The following is a 26,023-nucleotide window of genomic DNA, read 5'->3' as shown; positions in this document are numbered from 1 at the left end:
AGTAACTACATGATTTTTAAATCTGGTTTATAAAAAATCCATACAATTGCATGTATATGTGTGTATTTAATGTGAAATGTGGGTGCCTTGTAATGTGTATGATTCGATATGTATAGACTGGGGATCTCTGGGAGTAGTAGTTTAGTCCACAAAATTCTTAAATAAGCCTTGTTTATAAACATCACCTTGATGTTACCATTCCTGTGATATTGGCATTAAATCTAATATGTAGATATGTTGAATTAATGTGGATATATCTGACTCTTCAACCTAAAATCAGAACATACCTATTAATAGAGAGTATTATAATTTAAAAGTTTAATTAATAATCTTGTAAGACATGGTCAGCTAATATATTTAGATTAACCTTTCTCAGGAAATACACTTGATTATCTATTAAATAGTAATTTTACCGATGGCCAAACTGGCCCAGAAAGTTTTAACACTGGATAATACTGATTAGAAATTCAAGTCCCTGGACTTCAGTTCAACTCTGAACTGTTTAATCCAAAAGGAACAATTGGTCTTGCTTTATATTATCATAAATTATCATCTTTTTCAGATCACTTCCTAGTTTTCTCGGGAGTAATAGCCAGCTGGGAGCATATTCATTTACAAAAGGATTATGAAAATTCAATAGTTGAAAATTTAACAGGCCAACCTGGCAGAATTGTCAGAGATGAATGATGCTCTAAAGGCATACAGTTTTTGAAGGCACACAGTGAAGACACTGTCCCAAAGACCTGTTTGGTAAGTATGTGCAGAGATGGCGGTGTTTTCTTTGGGGCAACTTTGACACCACTCTTGATGAGAGAAGATCCCAGTGTTCTATTCTGTTTAAGTGTGGGAGTCATTACACAGACTCATTGGTCAGACCAGCATCTCCTTCCTCCGCCTCCCTCCTGAGAATAGATTCCAGGTTGCATGGCAAAATTGCCCCTCCTTCCATCCTGCAGAAATTCACAACAGAGCCTCCCTGGCAATACTAATGTGCTGCAGTCATTTTGCAAACAAACCATCAGAAAAAAAAAAAAAAAGCCCACAGATGACACAGATGACAGCATGTCTTGGTGTGAAGACTGTGGAAATGGTGGTATTATTTCAGTGCCCTCTTGACTGCTTTTACGCCAGTGTATTTCCTGTCTCTGAATCTCCTATGCAAAATCTGACCTTATATTGGGCTAACCAGTACCAGCTCAAAGCTTTGTGGTTTTTCTTGAGTAATACACACTGTTTTTGAAAGTTGGGAAGAAAGACCAGAGGATTTATCTATCTGAGGTTTATGGGAACTTTAGACACGTGTCTTTTGAGGTCCCCTACAGACACTAACAGTCTGATACCAGCAGCCCCGTTACTTAGCCTCTCTTAAACACCAACACAGATGTTTTGCTTCCCTGTTTCCCATTCCTGTCTTTATGAAAGATTTCCAGCTTCACTCCTACACCCCCATCTTCATCGTCTGTCCTCACCTCTGCCCTAGCCACCCAGGGAATCTGTTTATGAAGCCATCTGGCTTGTCTCTGAAACTCATGGTGTGGGCTGCCCTGACCCTAGCTACCAGCAACTCTGTGGACAAAAGCAGCTTCTTGTGGTTGTTTTTTGTTTGTTTATTGTTTGGTGTGATGAAACCAGCAAAGTCTAGTAACTTTTTGGGAAAGGTGGGACTCGACAAATGAAAACTGAAGACAAGTAAAGATTTTTTTTTTCCAAACTTCACCATCAAGTTTTTATTTATTTTTTTTAATTTTTTTTAACGTTTATTTATTTTTGAGACAGAGAGAGACAGAGCATGAAAGGGGGAGGGGCAGAGAGAGAAGGAGACACAGAATCGGAAGCAGTCTCCAGGCTCTGAGCCATCAGCCCAGAGCCCGACGCGGGGCTCGAACTCACGGACCGCTAGATCGTGACCTGAGCTGAAGTCAGATGCTTAACCAACTGCGCCACCCAGGCGCCCCACCATCAAGTTTTTAAAACTACAGTCTGTCTGCCTTTCAGTACTAACTGCAGAAATCACTAGGAAAAGTGACTGAACCCAGTAGCAATGCCGAGTGGATAGCGTCTCTTAAGTGTGTTTTAAGAACCAACAGAGCCCACAGCCGATTTCCTCACAGATAATTCTGCAGAATCTGAGAATAAATTTAGAGAAACGATCTCATAATATCTCATTCCAGCAAAGCTTGCACCTAAAAGAGCATGTGTAATATGTGAGCATTGGGTCAGGGTTTGCATTTCAGAAAGGGGGATTATAGAGCACGGGAGGCAGGAAGGCAAGATCGGAGGCCCTGCTCTGTCCAGATTCAGCCCTACTGGGGTTGCTGCTTTTGGCACCCTCTTGATGAAACCCAGCCGCCCACACAAAGTCAGAACAGATTTGACGAAGGTTTACCAAGTGTCTTGGGGAACTTCTGTGGCCTGCTAACGGTTGTCTGAAAATGTGTGCCTGAGGTTTACATAGCATGCCAGCAGTGTTGCCATTGAACTTCTTGGGGAAGGCACAGCGGTCCCGGGCTCCACAGCCCGGGGATTTCCAAGGTTCAGTGGTGGATAAATGACGCTCCCGCAGTCTCCCGAGGAGGTCATGTCCTTGAGGGTTCTCCTTCTGTCACATACACAGAACCCCAGCACATCATCTCTGCAGACACCCACACTTGGTTCCAGTGCTAATTACAAACTCTCTGTTGAGACAGGAGGGGACAAGGAGAGATGAACAGAGAAAGCAGCTCTTCACTAGAAGTTTTACCATTCAGCTGACTCTGACTCTGAACCTCAACTGCCTCATCTTTAAAATGGGGACAGTAATCCCCGTACAACTGGTTTTGAGAAACAAAAGTATGCAAAAGGACTTAAAAAGTGTAAAAAGCACAAAGTAAATAGAAGATAGCATCACTAGGCTCAGCTCTGGTAACAACTAGTTGTGTGACCTTCGGAATTATGAATATAATCACTACAGACCCTTCTGAAAATGCACTAAACCTGTGAAAAATCAGAGAAATTTTAAATAGCCAGGTGCTTTCCATCTGGCTAATGTGACACTCAACTCAAATGTGTTCTCCATACCCCATCACCTGGAATTGGTTTTTCTTTAGTTCTAATTTAAGCGGTCTCAGATCTACTTTAGAATTTTTCCTTCAAAGCATCCTGGCTTTGGAGAGGAGAGACTCTTTGGTGGAGGGTCAGGCAGCTACATTCCTCTCTCTTGAGTTTTAATTCTGTGAACAAGTGAGGACAGAATGGCCTACAATGTGAACTATACGGGAGGTTTAACAAATACTACACATCCACTGGGGCAACCCCAGCCAGCTTCCTAATTGGCAGAGATGGGCACACCCAACCCGTCTTTTAGAGCATGTCCGTTAGAGCTGACTGTCCCAATTAAAACTGTGACCCAGATATAGTCACCTCTCCTCCAGAGAACTGATATAACTAGCTCTGTGGGAAAGACAGTTTCCAGTTTGTGTGTTAAGTACATTAAAGTGAACCAGACTCAGATTTATATCAAGTCAACCTCAAAGGCTGTGGAAAGGGTGCCGTGCTCAAGCAGGGAAGCAGAATTGGGACAAATACCTTGAAGCTCCTGAGCTTCCAGGTTTTCACTGCCCTGACCCAAACCATCCCTCTTAGCCATGCTGATGTTGTGCCCCTGAACACAGCACGGCCATCCCCACCCCTGTGGTCTTTGCTCTTGCTGTGGCTCTAGAAAGATAAACCTGATCTGATCAATGCTCCCAAGGAGCTTATTCCCTGGCAAAAGATATGGGAGTATACTGATGTAATCTAGTAGAAAAAACCCACTGAGACTCAGATGAATGTCTGGCAGAGTGACTAGGAGAATTTGAAGAAAGATCTCTTATGGCTGAAGGGCTGAGGAAGGTCAGGGAGGAGGTGGCATTTGATGACAGCTTTGATGGAGGGTTTCAAGACACTAAGACTGGTATAAGATGATGTGGAGATAGGAATTTGCTTGGCTGGGCATGCAGGCCTAACAGGGTCCAGGAGAGTCCCTGAAGTGAAAAGGAAGGGAACTAATGTTACTTGAGCACCTATTATGTCAAGCACATCTGTTTTCATAAGTACATATGTCTTTAGCATTACTCTCAGTAGGCTTTATTATTCCTGTTTTGTAGGTGGGAGAAAAGAACTTCAAAGAAATAAAGTGACTTGCTTTAGGTCCCAACAGCTAGTGATTGGAGATCCAGGACTCTGAGTCAAGCCTGCCCAATTCCGAAGCCTTTTTCTACACTAAGCTGCTTTCCTGGATCCAAGGCTTGAAAAAGAAGATCATGGCCATATCTTAGGAAGCCAAAGAGCTTGGGTTTTTCCTTCCTTTTTGCCTAGTTAAAGCTTTGCAGGCCTGGCTCAAACCCTACCCTTCCCACTAGACCTTTCCCGAATGTTCCAGAGTCTCTGATATTCTCAGTTACTCTGATATTCCCACTGCCCTGCAACACGCTTTATTGGCTCATGTGAATCCATCACAAATGCCCAGTAAAGACGTAAGTTCTTCAGGGAAAATAACTGGTCTTGCCCTCCTTCCTTACTCCTGAATGAGTAATTCAGGAACTATCTCTTTCTGGAGAGGATACACAGACCAGCAGTGCTGCCTTCACCCCAATATAGTCTGCCTGCACCGAACTTGGAAGGAGTGGTTGCTCCTCCAATCTCCCATGGCCCATCGACAGACATTTGCCTTCCCTGAAGTTTTTCTCCACAAGGAAGTCACAGGAAACACGCCCAGGTCTGCTAAGAGCAACCAACGCAGCAGGCCACCAGGCCACACGTGGCCATGCTTAGTCATGCACTGGCCTGAAAACTGATGATGGAGTGTTTATTGGCTAGGTCTAGAGAGCCGCACCTCCCCACCTAGATGTACAAGGAGATGCTCCAGCCTGGACGGAGACACCACCATAGGCAGCTCCAGCTCCTGTGTGGAAGGGGCTGCAGATGGTGTCAACTCAAAGCCTGGGAACTTGTTTGGGTATCTCTGAATTTAGTGCCTCAGTAGATATGTCAAAAGGAGGAGGCATCCTTACCTTCTCACTGATCATTTCCAGACCATTTAACACTTCCACTCTTATAATGGCTGATTTTCCAGGTCACAAATTTCATGGGCATACTTGCTACTTCCAGGATAACTATTGATCATTTAATTGCAAGGTAAGTACCATAGAAAGGATGGGAAAATCACATGGTAAGCAATTATAGCTTAAGTACTTGGTTATTTTTGAGTCTGTCTGGCTGCCAGTCATTATTCTCAAAGTTTAATTTAGTCCTAGAAAACACTCAATGGTGTACATAGGCATGATCAAAAAGTGTCTTCCTTTTAATTCATAATTACATCAGCAGCACATTAAGTATATTCTTTTCTTTAATGTATTTATTTATTTATTTATTTATTTATTTATTTTGAAACAGAGAGACACAGCACACAAGCAGGGAAGGGGGAGAGAAAGAGAGACAGAGAGAGACAGAGAGAGAGAGAATCCCAAGCAGGCTCTGCACTGTCAATGCAGAGCCCAACATGGGCTCAATCCCACAAACTGTGAGATCACGACCTGAGCCGAAATAAAGAGTTGGACATTTAACCAACTGAGCCATCCAGGTGCCCCAGATTAAGTGTATTCTTAGTTTATTCTCCCTGACCATTTTCTTTCCATGGTGTATTCCCCAAAGTGAAAGAGTAGAAGGCCAGAACTAGGATTATACAACCCCAATAAAGAATCCCGGTCCCATTATTTTCCAGTGATGATATACCTTCGTTGGGCAAGATGCTTAAACTCTCTAAGCATTAGTTTTTCATTAGTCAGATGGTGTGAAAATACCTACCTCATGGGGATATTGCTGGCAATAAGTAAGTTGTATAACGTTCCTGGCGCATAATAGTGATACAGGTATCCGTACTTTTCTTTTTTTTTTTTAATTTTTTTTAACGTTTATTTATTTTTGAGACAGCAAGAGACAGAGCATGAATGGGGGAGGGGCAGAGAGAGAGGGAGACACAGAATCGGAAGCTGGCTCCAGGCTCTGAGCCGTCAGCCCAGAGCCTGACGCGGGGCTCGGACTCACGGACTCACGGACCACGAGATCTTGACCTGAGCTGAAGTCGGACGCTTAACCAACTGAGCCACCCAGGTGCCCCTATCCGTACTTTTCAAACCTTCACGTTATGCCACTTCACTGTCATGAAAGCCCTACATTAGTATTTGTTTGTGCTAACCAAAAGGAATCCAAAATTATTTTTTCTTTTATGAAAAAAGGTGAAAAGCAAACCAGTATTCAGCACTGGTTTTGCCGCGAGCCATGATAGAGGCAGTGTACACCTCGAGCAGTGAGACTCATGCCACCAGCCTCCTTCCCTGGGAACTTCACGCAGTATCAAGCCACCATAGCTTTGAACTGTGCCTGTGAGCATCTATGCTTTAGCTCAATTTATTCCGGGCGTTGGTTAGCAAGACGTGCCCTAAGATATCAGAAAAGCCTAATATCTGCTTTCAGATAGCGGGGGAAACCTATAACCGTAAGTACCTATTTGATGCTTACTCCATGCCAGCCACAGTTTTAACAGCTCTGTAATATGTATTAACTCAATTTTCACACCAGGTCCCATGACGGAGCAACGTTATCAGCCCTATCTTATGGGTGGGAAACTGAGACACAGTGTTACTTGCCTGAGGTCAGCAGCTATCAAAACGGTAGAGATGAGGTCAAATCCAGGAAGATAGGCTACAGAGTTCATGTTTTTAACCTTTGTATCAGACTTCCCATAGATAGTGAGCACAGGTTATTTACACTTAAAAGGCACTGTGTGATGAGGTCACTGGATGAGTGAGAGGATCAAATGTTAGGTTAGAGGTTGTAGTAGTCAACCTTTAAGATGGCTCCCAATGACCCCTGCCTCCTGGTATTCATACCTATGCATAATCCCCTCCCCTTGAATGTGGACTGGACCTAGTGACTCACGTCTAAAAATAAGAATATAGCAAAAGTGCTGAGGTGTCATTACCGAGATTGGGAGACAAGAAGACTATGGGTTCCATCTTGGGTAGCCCCTCTCACTCTCACTCTGAGGGAAACCAGCTGCCATGTTGTGAGCTGCCCTATGGAGTGATCCATGTGGCAAGGGACTAAAGTCTCTAGTGAACGGCCAGCCAGAACCTGAGGCTTGCCAACAGCCTCGTGAGCATGGAGGTGGATCCCTCACAAGCTGACCCCTGTGAGGTGAGGACTGCAGTCAGCATGGCCAACATCACCAACTTCAGAACCACGGCCTTTAAACCCAATAAGCTAAGCAAATAAATGGTTCTATTTAGCACATTCAGATCCACCACCAGAAAAATTACCAAAGATAAATTTAACAGCCAAAGAAAAAGAGAAAAGAAGAAGATAAATTGGTATGTTTGTTGTTTATGTTTTCTTAATAAGGACCATTCATGTTCCTGGCAGAGTGGGGTAATGGGTAGAGTTGTCTGCAGAAAAAGGAATAAGACCTGTGTCCCAGTTTTGCCACAGCCTCATTCTTTTCCCTAATTCTGCACTCAACAGCTGTGGAGTTTGGGAGAAGCCTGTGAACCTTCTGGGTCTCAGTAATCCCATGTGTAAAAAAGAGTAATACTAGCCTGCCTGAGCAAGCAAGGGGACTGGACCAGATCATCCTTCAAGGATCCTTCTTGTTCTGAAATGTATAATTCTCTGCGGCTTTATTCAGACCAAGTTTTGACTGCCCTATTACTGTGGTTCTCAAACTTTTTGGTCTCAACCTCTTTACTCTTTTAAAAATTTTGAGGATCTGAAAGTGTTTTTATATAGAGGAATATATATATATATACAATATATTACATATATATATATACACACACACACATATATATGTGTATGTATATATGTGTGTATATATATATGTATATGTGTGTGTATATATATATATATATATTCATTCCAGTCTTTACTGTGTTAAAAATTAAAACTGAGAATTTGTTTAAATTTATTAAATCATTTAAAAATAATAAGCCTATTATATGTTAACATAAAAATATAATTTATGGAAGGTAGCTATATTTTTATAACTAAAGGGAGAAGTTATATATTTTTTTTAAATTTTTTTTTCAACATTTATTTATTTTTTTGGGAGAGAGAGAGAGAGAGACAGAGCATGAACAGGGGAGGGGCAGAGAGAGAGGGAGACACAGAATCAGAAACAGGCTCCAGGCTCTGAGCCATCAGCCCAAAGCCTGACGCGGGGCTCGAACTCACGGACCGCGAGATCGTGACCTGGCTGAAGTCGGACGCTTAACCGACTGCGCCACCCAGGCGCCCCAAAAGTTATATTTTTATAACGAAAGGGGAAGAGCTACCTTGTGGAAGGTAGCTATATTTTTATAACTAACCCATTATTTTATGGTTTTTTGCAAATCTCTTTAGTGTTTGGCTTAATAGGGGACAGCTAGTTTCTGATACTAGTGTTTGCATTCATTCTATTGCCATATCACATGACAGGTAGCTTCTGGAAACTTCTCAGTACACTGATGAGGGAATGACAGTGAAAAGGGCAAATAACATCTTAGTGTTATTATGAAAATAGTTTTGACTTTACAGAACCCCTAAAAAGGTTAAAAAGTTTTCTGGACCCCCAGGGATGCCTGGACCACACTTTGAAAACTTCTTGATGGAAATGCTATGATTTCTTCTCAACCTTTTGCCTACCCACCATCCAAAATCATCACCATCACCACCACCACCACCATCATCATCATCTTCATCATCATCATCAAATACGCACACACATGTGCAAATTTCCACACTCAATTTTCCTAAAACCTCTCTTTGGAAAACTTAACATTAAAGTATTAACCCCAGGCACACCCTCTGCAGACCTACTGATTCTAATGATAAACTGTCAGCTCATCCTCCAAATGGTGGCTTCCTGATTATCTGCTGAACCTGATGAAAGTAACAAATGGCTTCTTGAGGGTGTGCATCTAGTTTTACCAACTGGATGAATAGCTGAGGAATTTCAAATGTTGCTTGCCTTTGAAGCTTTGGCTTTAAAAACAAGTGCCTGGGGGAAATGAGCAATGAGCAGGCCTGCTTCAAAAGCTAAGCAACCCCCTGATCCAACAAAACAACAGGGACCCTCTAAAGCCCCTGCAGTCAGCCAACCAGGAAGCAACCCAAAGGGGCAGGGGGCAACATCAGATCAGGGGGTACTTTCTGGGAAGATCTTTAATAATGAGGGATGTGGAAAAGGAAATCTCTAGATCTGGTCACACTAAGTGGGTAGAATGTGGGGTGGGAAGTCTTCCAGACAAGGACTTTTAAGGACCTTTAGTTCTATTTCTACTTAGTGTAGAAAGGCTTGGTGTTACCAAAAGCAAATGACTCTCTAAAAGTGACAAAGATGGTAAGAAGAGTGCTAAATTCCTCCCAGCTTTTTGTGCTGTATTTCTCATCAATGGGTCTGTGAATATATTTCTGAATATATTTCTCAACCAAAGATAGGACACATTCCCCACCCTATTTATACCTGAAATACATAACCCTTTCATTTACTCAACAATTATCAAGACCCTAGTTTGTTGCTGGCACTGTTCTAGCACTGAAACAGCAGTGAACAAAACATTGAAAAATTCTTGCCTTTATATTGTAGTGGGAGAGATAGGCAAACAAAATACACCATATGTCAGTAGTAATGAGCATCACCACTTAAAGTGGGGAAAGGGGATAAGGACTACAAGAGTTGAGAGTTGTTTGCAATTTTAAATAGGTCAGTTGTAAGCAAACTGGGTGTGCTTGGGAAGCCTGGGAATTTGAAATATCATATAACTGCATGAATTTGGCCATCATGAAGTCAATCAGAATTCATTCATTTTCAGTAAATCAGTCAGTCAATAAATATTTACTTGGAACAGTGACTATTTTGCAACGTTGGGAGTTTGGGGAGGTGGTCCCCTTGGGTGGGCACCAGCTTTGGCTCAAGAGGCCAGTAGGGTAATGACTCACCGTGGGAGACTGGAAGCCAGACTGCCTGAGCTTGCATCTGGTGTTGTAGCCATGAGACACTGAGCCACTGGCTGAACCTTGCTACTCTCCTGTTTTCTTGTCTTCAAAGTGGTTATAATACAAGTACTTACCTGAGGGGATGTTATTTACACTGAATACTGGGCATAAAACTACTCTCAAATGGTAGCCATCCAAGCAGAAATCAGAAGAGAAGACCAGGAGAGAATTGTTTGTGGGCATGTGACAGACTTTGTCTTGAGACTCCCCAGAAATAAATAGGGTCCGATGAGATTTGAGACTTATCTGGATCTCATTTGGCTGGTAGAGTCTTGGGAAAATCAGGTTACAATATTCGTTTTCAGTAGGTTCCACTGGGATCCCAAAGGAGAGAGGAACACAGCTCCCGCTGATAACTTCAGCTGACCAAGAGAACTGTCTACAAAGAGCGCCATTCCAAACAGCACAAGATGATTTTATTACAGAAGAGAGTAGTTTTCCATGACATAAAGGACCGATAAGCCTCTGCTGAACTGGAGTGAAGGCTTTGCCATCTTCACTATCCAAGTGCTGGCCAACCACAGTCGAGATAACAACATCACCACTCATGTGGCCACCAAACGACTGAAGCCTGTCCTCCCTCGTTTGCATAAGAATCCTGCTCCATCTGTTAGAAGGAGCAGTATCTGTTCATGCTAATCTGATTGCTCCTATAACTTGTATTAAAAAACATGGAGGTTACCACAAGCTTTGCTCTGACCTTTGATTTTCCAATATCGCATCTGGGGTAAGCACTTCCTTTTAATCTCCACGGACAATAGGCAAAATTTCACCAAGGGGACTGCTGACAGAGGCAGAGATCATAGAGCATGTGTCCATGACCCCAGGTTAGATGATTATAATAACGCTTTTTAGGCTCTTCTAATAAAGAATATGCTGAACAGGCTTCAACGTGCGTGTGCAAAAGTCTAATTGCTGTTAACATGTCACTCCCATCACCGAGAAGCAACAATGTACTGACGGCTTGTCAAATCCGGAATTGATTTCGAAATTGCTTTAATGAGGCAGTGAATAAGTTTGCAGGAGCCCGGCCATCTGAGAGGCCTCCTCAGCAGCATCAGCAGTTGAGATCACCTGCAGTTGCTTTGTTGACTGGTCATAAATGAGGATGGGGCACACAGAGGGTTGCTTTTTGCTTACTGAGGATTTGCAAGCTCTGAACTGGGATTTCAGTCCCTGTTCCCATCGCTGAAGTCCCTTGCATTTTAGATTTGTTTTGAAGTGTGTTTGTGTGTGTGTGTGTGTGTGTGTGTGTGTGCATTTCCCTTCCAGCTATGCCAACCCCCCTCCCATAAGTACCTCCGATTGAGAGGGTTGGGCTGCTTTTTCTCCAAAGTACAAGGAAGGATTACAAGTTCCTTCTTGTTCTTCATCCAGTAGGTGTGAGAGCTGCTCTGAGAGTCAGGTGCCTGCTGGTTTTGAGCTTTGTCCTGATAATCAAGATTGATTGTAAATAGATGGAGGCCTGGATGCAGAATAAAGCTTTTCTACCTGCATGACTGTCTGCAGTGAAAGAGTTTAACAAACCTCACTCCACCTCCAAAATTGCTGCACCCACCTTTTGTTTCTCCTGAGGGATGAGGAAAGTTGGTAAAGGTTTTGCAAATAGGCAAAGGCTAGACGCCAAGGCTATTCTCAGTATCCAGTCAGCTGAAACCTGGTGGGGGCAGAAATGGCTCTGTTTGTTTTCACATCACCCTCTAATCACAACTATTTCCAGGTCCTCCAAACTCCAGAGGCAGGTATGAGGAAAGCACCAAGGAAAATCTGACCAAATCTAAAGCGATGTGTCGCCTAATTCCAGCTCAAAATGTAATTTGGGATTCGTGATGAGGAAACGGTGTTTTCCCAGCTAAGAGACCTGAATAAGCTTTCCTGGCTTCCTTGTATTTAACTTGTAAACAACACCAGCACTTTGACAATGAAGACAAATGTATGCCCAGCTTGCAGTAACAATGAAAGGACTGCCAGTAACACTTCACAATTGTGGCTTTTATTACCTGCCTCCCCAACCCAGAACATTATTTCATTCAGAGCCGAGGTAGAGAGCCAAATTGCCTTATTTCCAACAGATACGAGTGTATTTTAGAAAAGCATCTATGTGTATTATATTCCATGGGGCATCATCTCATTTATATTGCCCCCACGTTTATGAGTGCATGACCAGCATCCTTATCAGGTACAGATGCCTCCAAGAAATTGGATGCTACAGGGTCCATATATCAATGTTATGATGATGTATTTTTCATGAAATCTGTAAATAAGGTCAACAGGATAGGGATATTCTGGATGACAGAATGTTTAATCGTTTTTGAGGAATGCTGTGTTTCCCGTAAAAAGTCAATTTACCTTCCCCCCCCCCCCCCAACTCTTGCTCATTAAAAAGTCTGATCTGGCTACTTTGGAACAACCACCACCCCCACCCCACCTCCAGCATGTTAAGAGAAAGAGATGGTTACTCTTGTATAAACCAATGAGTAGAAATGCAAGTTGTTAGCATGAAAAAAGTGGGTAATTGGCACCTCTGGGGTTTCTGATAGTTTGTCTTTTCTTATCACCTGAAACATTGTCTCAAGCTGAAGGAAACGGTGATTTGGTCTTCAAAGAAGTCTGTGACAAAAGAAAAAGAAAATGCTCAGGGTCAGGAGTGCTAGGATTCCAAGTTCACAAACGTTGTTTTCATAATCTCAGTGAAATTGGAAAGTGATCTCAGCTTCTGCCAAGACCTCTATCTGTCCCGAACATCAATTGCACACTGGGGTCTGTTATCTTAAGAGGCTCAAGAGCTAGGGAAACCAAAGCTGTTATGTCCCACTGTCCACACCCCCCTCGACTGTGGGCTGCTCAGGACTGAGGAAGTCATCCAAGACAGTTCACTCGGCTCCGCACCCCACTGAAGGCCAGAAGCGAAGCTGCATCACTGGTAGGGAGAGATGCTGGAGACCAAGGGGGAACAGAACTGGGAACCACAGCTCAGAGAGAAGTTGAAAACTGCAAGCACAACTGGGTAGCCTGAAGGATATTCACCCAATCTGTTGCCCGGGCTTGGGTGTCACTTTGTCAGCCCTTCTCTCTAGACCTGTGACACAGGAATAATGGTGTCTCTGTAAAAGGAGGCAATTGTGAAGAAATGGAAATATCAGGGCTGCAAAGGCCTTACCAAAGGACCAGTTCTATAGAGGCAGTGAATATTGGGGGCACCTGAGTGGCTCAGTTGGTTCGGCGTCTGACCCTTGGTTTCAGCTCAGGTCATGATCTCATGGTCTTGAGTTCAAGCCCCATGTCAGGCTCTGTGCTGACAGTGTGGAGACTGCTTGGGATTCTCTCTCTCTCTCTCTCTCTCTCTCTCTCTCTCTCTCTGCCCCTCCCTTGCTTACACTCTCTCTCTCAAAATAAATAAATAAAATTAAAATAATAATGAATAATAAAAAGAGAAGCAGTAAATATTGAACTCTTACTACAGCTACAGATCCTGATCTTCCCAATGTTGCATATATATATATATATATATATGTACATAAGAGACAGCAATAAAGAGACAGAGGTTTTAAAAATATAATAGCAACCTTGAAATAACTAAGGAAAGGAAAAATATCCTTCTGTATTAAATACATCATTTTCTTATTGTCCTTATTATTAACAAAACAGTGTAGACAATCTCTTCCAGATCAGTGAGCATCCCCTCAGGCCTAAACACAAGAGCGAAAATGAATCTTGAGTGACAGAGCCTGGAATTTCACTTGCTCCCGCCACCTGCTCTTGGAGGTCAACGGTGCTGTGGTGTGTAATTACCAACTTCATTGCTCCCCTCTCCCACTGTCTAACTGATGGCCCTGACACCAGTGCTGGGTCAGCCCTCTAAAAACATCCAAGCATGAACTGCTCCTCCATCCAACAGATGCTGCTCGCTTGGGAACCTACCAGAACCAGGAACTCAAGGATGGCTTGTGTTTCCTCAGACCTGGAAAAAAAAAAAAAATGATGGAGCAAAAAAACAAGATTACAGATCTACTCCAGGCAGAATCAACCTTAGAATTTGGTCTCAGCTGCAACATCCACTCCATGCACTAATGTACTTATTGGCCCCCTTCCAAGTAAGACACCTGAGCTTTAGTTTCTCGCCTCTTTCTAGGTCTTTTGCTACCCTCTGAAATCACATGCAGACAGTGGAATCATTGCCTCAGCAAACACTGAAATATTATAAGGAGTCCACATGGCAATGGACTGTTCACATCTGTCAACAGCTGCAAACAGCACACCAGAACTGCCACAGGATCTTCTTTACCGGTGAAATACAAATTGCCAGTCAAAATCTGGGACTCTGTGCCTGGAAGCTGTGCTCTGGAATTGACCTCTCCAAAACCCCAACAAACCTTGCACCCAAGAGACTTGGGGAATTTGGTCTCTTTTCTTGTTCATCTCTGGGCTGCTAGAGTAGACTCCTAGAAGTATGTCCCTTCTTTCTCCCTAAGTACCAAACCCCAGCTCCCCTGAGAGACACAGATCCTCTTCAAAGTGGCTGGTTTCCATCCCAGACCCTTCTCTATTTCAGCCCATTACCATGGCCCAGCTAAGAGAAGAGGCTTCACCTTAAAAATGAGAGAGGAGAGGGAAGGGCACCTCTTAGAGCTTCTCATCACTAAACACCTCTGTAAACACTGTCATTCTAATCCCTCACTCCCCCGATAAACCTAAAGTTCAAGAAACAAAACTGGAGTTGCAGATGCTGTATGCTAAGATACAGTGCAAAATTAGAGTTTCGAAGGGTGGGCCCTTATGATATTTTTCATAGCTAAAGTTATTTGTCTCTATCACTTGCTCTGGATTAGGGATCAACAAAGTATAGCCACAGGCTAAATCTGGCCTAGTGCCTGTTTTTGTAAATAACATTTTATTGAAATATGGCAGTGCTCATTCATTTACATATGTCTACAGCTGAGTTGGCACTACAAAGGCAGACGTAAATAGTAATGACAGAGACTATAATGACTCACAAAGCCTAAAATATTTACTGTCTGACCCTTTACAGAAGATATTTGCCAACCCCTGCTCCATTGGTTGTCCTCACATTGCCCAATTATTGTTAGTGGTAGCATTCATCAATTCATCTGCTATTGGCTATTTTGGTTTATGATGGAAAAGCTCACAGAACCCAAGCAAACAAACAAAAAAGGGAAACTCATGTGCACTAGATCCTAGTTATCAGTGGTTAAGTACATAAAAAATAGAATTAACTGCACACAAGCAAACTAGTTCAATTTTTAAAAAAAGAATGGCAGAGGCAGGAATTGCATATTTAACTGAAGCCCACACTGTGGTTATTGAGCAAGTGCCTCAAGATTATGGAGCAAATAAAGATAAAAGAACTCTGCCCTGTAGAATATCAATGAAAAAAATGTATTGAAGATCATTTCACATTAGATTCCACTCTCCAAAATCCACAGATATGAAAATGAAGGAAATCTCTTTAGGGATTTGCTCAAGAGAGCCCAAATTTGTTTTGCTTGATCAACTACCAACTATTAAGTGATTCTTTGCAAAGAAACCTTTTATACAAGAAGTATCTTTTAAAGTGAGAACAAAGAAATTAGTTTTTGTTTTTCTGTGGAATACATAATGCCAAATGTAGCATGCTTTCCAACTCTGCCCTACATCTATTGTCCATTTTAGGAGTCACTGTTAAAAATCCTCTCACTGAGGGGTGCCTGGGTGGCTCAGTTGGTTGAGCATCCGACTTCGGCTCAGGTCATGATCTTACGGTCTGTGAGTTTGAGCCCCGGGTCGGGCTCTGTGCTGACAGCTCAGAGCCTGGAGCCTGCTTCAGATTCTGTGTCTCCCTCTCTCTGACCCTCCCCCATTCATGCTCTGTCTCTCTCTGTCTCAAATAAATAAACATTAATCCTCTCGCTGAGCTGATGTGAAGTGGGATGAGGTCCCTGCAGAGGTCTGGCTAGCACGTTTTCCAAGAGGTATATAACTAGACCTTTCAGCAAACTTACTTATCTAACTTTCCATCAAAGCCCAATCTTTTATTTTTAAAAAAAAAAATTTTTTTTCCAACGTTTATTTATTTTTGGGACAGAGAGAGACAGAGCATGAACAGGGGAGGGGCAGAGAGAGAGGGAGACACAAAATCGGAAACAGGCTCCAGGCTCTGAGCCATCAACCCAGAGCCTGATGCGGGGCTTGAACTCACAGACCGCGAGATCATGACCTGGCTGAAGTCGGACGCTTAACCAACTGCGCCACCTAGGCGCCCCATCAAAGCCCAATCTTTTAGACAGACCTTGACCCAAATCCCTTTCACTTGACTAAAGTGTTGAAAATTGACATGGATTTGAGATGGAGCTGGGAAAGCTCACTCCTAGGCCAACTCAGGTTTTCCCAATTGTTGGATCACATACCAAAGGAATTAAGGGTCCAATGTTGTGATGCTCACTTGTTTGTCTGCACTCCAGCCCCAGACGGCTCTATAGATAGCCCAGCCATTTGATCAAGCCCCTTTGGAAGGTGGGAAAATAGCCTTTGGCCTCCCTGTACTAACTTCAGGCTAGGGTGGAGCAGGCACACTTGGACAGGCAGCATCCACATCCACACCTCTCACACATCTGCACACAGAGAAAGCATATTTCCTCCAAGTCCAGTACAAGCCATATCCAGAATTTAAGGCAGAAGAACTCTTTTGGAGATGAAGAAGATGAGTGTTACAAATGGCATTCCTTATTTTTTTGAAGTTCACCTCCCCATAAGATGTGGTGCCCCTCCTCTGTACCTTTTCCACACTATTTTATAATTAAACTGTGTGTTACTCATCAATGAATTCCCAGAACCTTACACAGTGTGTGGCATGTAGGTGCCCAATAAACAGTTTTTCATGTGTCCATTTGTTCAATCAATAAATGTTTATTGAACACTTGCTCTGTGACAAATGCCTTGGTAAGTACAGTAAACTAAACAAATGAATAAGACACAGTCTGTGTCCTCAATGTGTCCCAGATCTAGAGGAAGAAGAACAAATAAACAGACAATTACAATATGAGATAGAGGTAACTTACAGATTTGGGATCCTAAGCCTACCTGGAGTGGGTGGTGTGAGAGTAGTTAGGTTAGGCTCAGAACACTTATTCTCTCTGGAAAAGCAGATAAATGTTGTCACACTGAGGCTTGTGAACTTTGTAGCAAGTACAGTAAGGAGAGTTTACTTTTTGACTATGAAGTCCGTGACAGTTTTCAGCAGTCATATTTCAAAAGAGGTGGGATTGTGCCTCACAAGCAGAGACCTTAACAAAAGGCTGTTGATTTGCAAACATATAGCCAAGATTCCTTGGATCTTGCCTTGCTTTAGGCACGTGGCAGTTAAAAATAACAATAAAACACACAAAAAAATGGAAAAATATTCCGCACTCCTGGAGAGGAAGAACAAATATTGTTAAAATGTTGATATTACCCAAAGCAGTCTACATATTCAATGCAATCCCTATCAAAATAACACCAGCATTCTTCACAGAGCTAGAACAAACAATCCTAAAATTTGTATGGAACCAGAAAAGACCCTGAATAGCCAAAGCAATCTTGAAAAAGAAAACCAAAGCTGGAGGCATCACAATCCTGGACTTCAAGGTATACTACAAAGCTGTAATCATCAAGACAGTATGGTACTGGCACAAGAACAGACACTCAGATCAATGGAACAGAATAGAGAACCCAGAAATGGACCCACAAACGTATGACCAACTAATCTTTGACAAAGCAGGAAAGAATATCCAATGGAATAAACACAGTCTCTTCACCAAGTGGTGCTAGGAAAACTGGACAGCAACATGCAGAAGAATGAATCTGGACCACTTTCTTACACCATACACAAAAATAAACTCAAAATGGATGAAAGACCTAAATGTAAGACAGGAAGCCATAAAAATCCTCAAGGAGAAAGCAGGCCAAAACCTCTTTGACCTTGGCCATAGCAACTTCTTTTTTTTTTTTTTTTCAACGTTTATTTATTTTTGGGACAGAGAGAGACAGAGCATGAACGGGGGAGGGGCAGAGAGAGAGGGAGACACAGAATCGGAAACAGGCTCCAGGCTCTGAGCCATCAGCCCAGAGCCCGACGCGGGGCTCGAACTCACGGACCGCGAGATCGTGACCTGGCTGAAGTCGGACGCTTAACCGACTGTGCCACCCAGGCGCCCCAGCAACTTCTTACTCAACACATCTCCAGAGACAAGAGAAACAAAAGCAAAAATGAACTATTGGGACCTCATCAAAATAAAAAGCTTCTGCACAGTGAAGGAAACAATCAGCAAAACTAAAAGGCAACCAATGGAATGGGAGAAGACATTTGCAAACGACGTATCAGATAAAAGGTTAGTATCCAAAATCTATAAAGAACTTATCAAACTCAACACCCAAAAAACAATATCCAGTGAAGAAATGGGCAAAAGACATGAATAGACACTTCTCCAAAGAAGACATCCAGATGGCCAACTGACACATGAAAAAAAGCTCAACATCACTCATCATCAGGGAAATACAAATCAAAACCACAATGAGATATCACCTCACAACTGGCAGAATGGCTAATATTAACACTTGGGCAACAACAGATGTTGGTGAGGATGTGGAAAAAGAGGATCTCTTTTGCACTGCTGGTGGGAATACAAACTGGTGCAGCCACTCTGGAAACCAGTATGGAGGTTCCTCAAAAAATTAAAAATAGAACTACCCTATGACCCAGCAATTGCACTACTAGGTATTTATCCAAGGGATACAGGTGTGCTGTTTCAAAGGGACACATGCACTCCAATGTTTATAGCAGCACTATCGACAATAGCCAAAGTATGGAATGAGCCCAAGTGTCCATCGATGATGAATGTATAAAGAAGATGTGGTATATATGTATACAATGGAGTATTACTCAGCAATCAAAAAGAATGAAATCTTGCCCCTTGCAATGACATGGATGGAACTAGAGGATATTATGCTAAGCAAAATCAGTCAGTCAGAGAAAGACAAATATCGTATGACTTCACCCATATAAGGACCTTAAGATACAAAACAGATGAACATAAGGGAAGGGAAGAAAAAATAATATAAAAACAGGGAGGGGGACAAAAACATAAGAGACTCTTAAATATGGAGAACAAACAGAGGGTTGCTGGAGGAGTTGTGGGAGAAGGGGTGGGCTAAATGGGTAAGGAACATTAAGGAATCTATTCCTGAAATCATTGTTGCACTATATGCTAAGTAACTCAGATGTAAATTTAAAAAATAAATTAAATAAAAATTAAAAAAAAAGAAGTTCCATATGAAAGATAGATAGATAAATAAATAAATAAATAAATAAATAAATAAATAAATAACAATAAAAGAGGTGCACTTGGGTGGCTCAGTCAGTTGAGCCTCTGACTTCAGCTCAGGTCATGATCTCATGGTTCCTGAGTTCGAGACACACATCAGGCTTGCTGTTGGAGCCCACTTTGGATCCTCTGTTCCCATCTCTCTCTGTCCCTCCCCAGCTCATGCTCTCTCTCTCTCTCTCTCTCAAAAACAAATAAACCTTTAAAAAAAATCTTACAAAAAAATAACAATAAAAGAAAAAAATCAACTAGTCAGTAAGTTAGAATCAGATGACCATAGAGTATTAGAGCCTATAAAAGGACCCCTAAAATGTTACTAGAATCTGTCCGATGCCAGATGACTAGTGTGACAAGTTTCATTCTTCTGTTCAATTGATAGAGTGACTGACAGGTCATTTGGGCTTTGCCGGGAGGGAGAGTTGCACAGGAAGACTTGGCATGGGGTAGCCATTTGATGAATGTGTTCTGAATGAATACAGGCAAACACCTCAGGCTCTGTGGAGGAAAAGTAGGCCTCAAAAATCCAGAAGCTCAAATTACACAGCCACACTGACCTTCTCATCAATCATCAATCAATACCCACCAGTGCTGCTGGGAGCAACGGAGAATGCAGAAGAAATCATACCTGCTCTCTGATCTTAAAGATCAAGGATACAAACAAGGATATGAGCAGACAGTGTGTGGAAGATGAAAGCCCAAAGTATCTGAAGAGATGCTCAAACTCATCAATTGTCAGGAAAAATGCCAATCAAAATGAGATATGATTTCATACCAAATAGACTGAAAAAAATTTTTAAACTGGATGATGATACTGAGTGTCAGCCTAGATGTGGCATAATGAGTTCCTTGATGCATAGCTGATGGGAATGAAGACTAGCGCATGAAGATTGTGGGTAATATGGCACTTCCTAGTCAAAGTAAGCCTACCTATATCCTAAGTGTCATTAATTTCACTTCTGGGTATGCGTATATCACAAAGAAATCCTCACAGAGATTCATAAGAGTCTCCGGATTAGGATGCTCATGACCACATTATTTGTGATGATGGCATGCAAGTGGAGATAATCTGGATGCTCATCCCTAGGGCACTGGACATATAAAACATGGGGTGGGGGAGGAGTAACCCATCGCGTATTACCCACAGTTGGAAGCCACTGACGAGATGTCCACATCACATCATGGATGGAGCTTGAAAGCATGGTGATGATTGAAAAGAATGAGAAACAGAATGAGATATCTAAAACAATACCATTTGAGAGAGTAAAAATGTATGCTCATGCAACAAGAGTATAATTTTGTGAGAAATCTTCACAAACAAAATGATGCTTCACATATGTGCGAATAGTTGACTGTGAAGGTAAGATGAGAAAAGGGATTAATACAGATTTTTGGTTCTTGGAACAAATTATGTGTGAGAGAGGCTTTGGAACCCAGCAGTGCACAGAGGCTAAAAGGAATTTGGGGAGCATGTTAAAGAAAACCTAAATTTCTTGAATAGACTGTTAGTAGAAATCTTGGCATTGGAGATATTGCTGGTGAGGTCTCAGGAGGAAATGAGATACTGTTGTAAACTACAGGAAGACAGACCATAATGTAATAGCAGGAAGTTTAGCAACACTTACCTGCAGTTACATTGAAAGTAGAAATATTCCTAATGAACTGGGTCATCAAGTTAAGCAGTGTTTCCAAAGTGATGGAGGTACCACTTGATGTCTTTTTGCTACTTATAGCCAAATGAAGGAGGAAAGAAATAAACTTCTATAGTTCCCACCACTCATCAAAAAAAAAAAAAAAAAAAAGGATTTTGAAAATTTTCAGCCTCTCCAGACAGCATCCAAGCAAATGTCAAATCCAAAGACACTACCAGGAAAACAGTGTCTAAAGATGAAACTGAGCATATATATAAAAGTAAAACTTTTTAAGACCTCAGAAAGATCAAAGATAGTGCCTCACAGTCTACGAAGGCCCCCTTAAAGAAGAAGAAATAGTCCTGTTCCCATCTACTTATAACACTGCTGACGCCAGATGTGTGGGTTTTCCACACCAAGCAACTCTCCAGTTCTCATAGGACACCAACTGGGTGTCCTACAATTTAACCAGATTCTGACACTAACAGCCTGGAATTAGTGCAGACCCCACACGTCAAGGGCTCAGTCCCACAAAACTTCCCCCTCCCACTTCAGACACCAATCTCAAGTCCTGGCTGTCACCTACACTTCTGACCAACCAACTGTAAATGGGGGGGGGGGGGGTTCCCACAACCTCTTTCTCAGTCTCAATAATTCACCAGAATGGTTCAAAGACCTCAAGGAAGCACTTTACTTAGTATTGCCCTTTTATTATAAAGAATACAACTCAGAAACAGCCAACTAGAAGAGACACATGGGATAAGGAATGTGGGAAGGGACAAGAGTTTCCATGTCCTCTCCAAGGGCACCACCTCCCAGCACCACCATATGTTCACCAACCCAGAAGCTGTCTGAACCCCTTTGGTCAGGATTTTTATGGAGGCTTCATTGCATAGGCACGACTGATTAAACCATTAGCCTTTAGTGGCCCCTGGAATTCAGGAGGTGGGGCTGAAAGTTCTAACTCTCTAATCATGTGGTTGTTTCCCCTGGCAACCAGCCACTTATCCTTAGGGACTTTCCAAAATTCACCTCATTAACATAAGGTGCTCCTTTCAGCTTTATCAGTCTGGAGCTGTTTCAGAAGCTAGGAACAAAAACCAAATATTATAACAAAATATGTTCCTACTGCTATTATCCCTTAGGACATTATAAAGATAATATCCTAAGGAGTTCTGCCCAGGAGCTAGGGATGGAGACCAAACACATATTTCTTATAATATCACAAGGGATTAAGGGTTTGCCTCACAAATCCTCTCAATCAAACTATAGGATCTCTAGAAAGTTAAGGGTGTTGGACCTCAGCCATCTCATCAAAAGCAGATGGGGCTTATGTCAAAGAAATTTGTATCTATGGCTTTTGCCTAATGGAGTGAACCCCAAAGAGATTCACAAGAGACCTCCAAGTGTCTTTAAAGCCTTATATTTTTAGAAACATTGCCAATTTGGACTGCAGGAGAAAGAGACAGTACAGAATGAGGAGACGTTTTCAACCTCCAGAGTTCTACTGGCAAGAAGCAGGCTGAGATTGCTGCTCAGCTACAAAAAAAAAAATGTGCTACCTTCCATAAAAAAGAAAAGATGACTGCGAGGGCAGAGTCAATTGCCTAGAGAGTGAAGCCAAGAGCCATGGAGAATTAATCCTAGGCCTTGGGATCTAATTAAGAAATGTCCAGCACTTGTGTGGCTGGCTTTCAGAATTTCCATGACCAATGAACTCTTATGTCTCCAATTTTCCACTATGTTGGACAGGAATGTCTTCCAGCCCAACAACTATAGATGGGGGCCAGATAACTTACTTCATTAGTTCCACTGGTCTGCAGATAAAGAAGATCTGTATTTAAGACACCACAGTTGGGTCTCATCCACACTGGAACTTAATTTAGATGCTGTTTTGGACTTTGAAGTGATGTGATAATATGAGACTTTAGGGACCTTGGTAGGATAGGGTAGGTATTTTGCATGTGGAAGGAATGTGAATCTTGGGGTAGGCAACCTCTATGATAACTCCCAATGATCCCTGCCTCCTGGTATTCAGGCCCTTATATAATAATCTCTCCTTGAGTGTGGGGTGGACCTAGTGACTAATTTCTGACAAATAGAATATGGGGATAATGTTGTGATATTGTTTCTGAGATTACATCATAAAAAGACTGTGACCACTATCTTGGATCTCTCTCTCTTTTGTTTTTTCATTACTCTGAAGGAAGCCAAGTGCCATGTTGTGAGCAGCCCTATGGAGAGGCCCGTGTGGCAAGGTACTGATGTCTCTAGCCAAAAGACACTGAGGACCTGAGGTTTGCAAACAACCACATAAGTGAGCTTACAGGTGGATCCTTTCCCCGTTGAGCCTTGAGATGACTGCAGCTTCAGTGATACAATAATCATAGCCTTGTCAGAAATCCAGAAACAGGGGACCCAGCTAAGCTGTATCTAACTCCAGGCTCTGAGAAACTGAGATTGTAAATGTTGGTTGTTCTAAGCCTATGAGATTTTGGATAACTTATTATGCAGCAAAAATGACTAATACAGATTTTATCCCCTGACACTGATTTGATTTCCTAAGTGGATTAAAAAAAAAGTTTTTAATGTAAATTTTTTCAATATTAAGAAGAGTTTTCATCCTATTTATAATCACCTAATTGATTATAAACAGCCCACTGGAGTTTCATTCTTCATAAGTACTCATTCTTACAGTTTTTTTGTCTGATTCTATGGGGATTTAAAAAGAGACAGAGAAAGAGAAGCCACGCCCCTAGCTTCTAAGAGAAGATACCTCTTGAAGAGACAAGCACATGAAGCAGAATAGGACAGGCTGATCTGGACCATGGTGAAGGCAAGTACACAGAGAACAGGAGTTCCTGAGTTCTACTGGGGATGGGGCACTGAGGGGATGTACTTGACTCAGGATTCACTGACACAAAAACATATCTAATTGGCTTATGCTCAAAAACTAAAAGGTCTAAGAGTCACAATGGCTTCCAGTACAGCTAGATTTAGGGGCACTGAGGTGATGTGATAGAGGCCCAGTTACCCCTCTTTGTCTCTCAGCTGTGTTTCCTCTGTGTTGGTTCCATTCTCAAGCAGACTGCCAAGGGCTGAGTTGATCTGCCAGGTGGCAAAGCAGTCAATTAAGACAAGTCAAAATGAAAGGAACAATCAAGGCTTTATTTACTTACTGCCATAGTGTAAGGAAGAAGCTAAAGAGCTGGCTCCCCAGTGTTCTTCCATTTTTCCCCATGTAACAGTACCTGGGGAAGGCCAGCTGCATCAGTACACCTGGGAGGAATTGGCTCACTGCTTAGAGAGCCCCAAACAATAGGTTCCTGCTTTTCTATGGATCTGGGGCCAAGGGGAACAGGGATACCTAGTAGGAAAGTCCCGAGTACCAAGTTCAGAGTGGAAAAAAGTATCTTCAAGTTTCCCCTTCCCACAACAAGGCTTCAGCCTAATTGTAACCTCCTCCCCACAAGAGAGGCCTTTGATGGAGGTGCCTGGCCAAGTAATGCAAGCAAGCATAAGAGACTAGCTGGCCACAGGGGCCTAGTCCTTGACTGCAACTCTCTTCATAGCCTACCACGCATTGGCTGTGCACCAAATCTGGTGTAGGAAGGGCAGCCTTACCCTATGAGACCTGCCAGATAAGGTGTTATGGAGTAATGTTTGTGTGCCCCGCCGCCATTCATATGCTGAAGCTCTAACCCTCAATGTGATGGCCTTTGGCAGTAGAGCCTTTCTTTGGAAGGTAGAGTTAAGTCAGATGGTGGGTGTGGGGCTCCCCGTGACGAGATTAGTGTCCTTATAAGAAGAGGAAAAGAAACCAGAGTTCTCTTTCTGTCTATGTGTACATACTCACAAAGAGGTCATGTGAGCACACAGGGAGATGGTAGCTGTCTGTAAGCCAGGAAGCAGGTCTTCACCAGAAACAGAATTCACCAGCACTTTGATCTTAAACTTCCAAGCCTGTAGAAACATGAGAAATAAATGTATGTTGTTGAAGCCACCCAGTCTATGGTATTGTGTTATAACAACCCAAGCTGACATAACACCTTTGTAATTGCCTATGGTCAGGCCTGAAAGATCACACAAAGGCACTTGGCCAGGATCTGACCCCTTGCTCTTCCTCTATGGTGATAAGATGGCTATCAGCAGCTCCACCTGACATCCTGTTCCTCTCAGAAACACCGGTAGGAAGAGAGGGCTCTATCTTAGTAGTTCCAGCAGAAATTCTAGGACTGGCTCCAATGAGTCTAACTTGGGTCCTGTTCCCATCCCTGAACCAATGGCCACAGCCAAGTGGATGGAATTGCCAGGTTGGCCTGCATCATGCTATACCTACGAATCTGGAGTTTGGGCTGGGACTTTTCTAAACCACTTCTACTGAGAGCAAGGGAGGGGCACTTCTACCAGAAGGTTCACCCTAGGTAAGCAAAGCCCACAGACGCCCACTCTCCAGTGCTTGAGCAAAAGTGAAAGGATTCATTTCCTCATCCATTCCATAAACATTTCCTAAACTATGTGCCAGACACTGTTCTTGGTCCTGGGGAGATGGCAGTGAACAGAAGCATCAGTCTTAAATTCTACTGGGGGTAACAACAATAAACACAATCAGCAGATAAAACATATAGATAGTGACAAGGGATTAAAGGAAAGAATTAAAGCAAGAAAGGAGGACAGGAAGCATGTATATGAGGGACAGGTATTCAGAAAGGCAATGAGAGAATGAGCATCCCAGAGCAGAGGGAATAGCCAGAACAAATACCTTGAGGTGGGAGCATGCTTGCTGTGTTCAAGGAACAAGGAATACAGGCTGCCAGATAAAATATGGAATGCCCAGTTAAATTTGAATTTCAGATAAACAACATACACATTTTTTTAGCATAAGTATGTTCCAGATATCAAACAGGACCTATTTATACCAAAAAAACCCAAAAAATTCCAGGCAAGATTTGGGACATATGAGGTATCCTGTAATTTCTGTTTGCTAAA

General features: G+C 42.5%; 1 long non-coding RNA gene across 1 annotated transcript; it reads right to left on the bottom strand.

The window, feature by feature from the left end:
• Window positions 1–12,021: 12,021 nt before the first annotated feature.
• On the bottom strand, window positions 12,022–24,994 carry LOC122481292. The gene is made up of 3 exons (XR_006296812.1): window positions 24,891–24,994; window positions 13,972–14,011; window positions 12,022–12,660 (listed from the first exon to the last, which is right to left on the bottom strand). It is a non-coding gene; the product is annotated as an uncharacterized LOC122481292 (long non-coding RNA).
• Window positions 24,995–26,023: the final 1,029 nt, after the last annotated feature.

This window comes from Prionailurus bengalensis, chromosome C1 (assembly GCF_016509475.1).
Source record: "Prionailurus bengalensis isolate Pbe53 chromosome C1, Fcat_Pben_1.1_paternal_pri, whole genome shotgun sequence".
NCBI classification, from domain to species: domain Eukaryota; kingdom Metazoa; phylum Chordata; class Mammalia; order Carnivora; family Felidae; genus Prionailurus; species Prionailurus bengalensis.
Note: the sequence above shows the minus strand (reverse complement) of the source record. Positions and strands in the feature narration are given on the sequence as shown.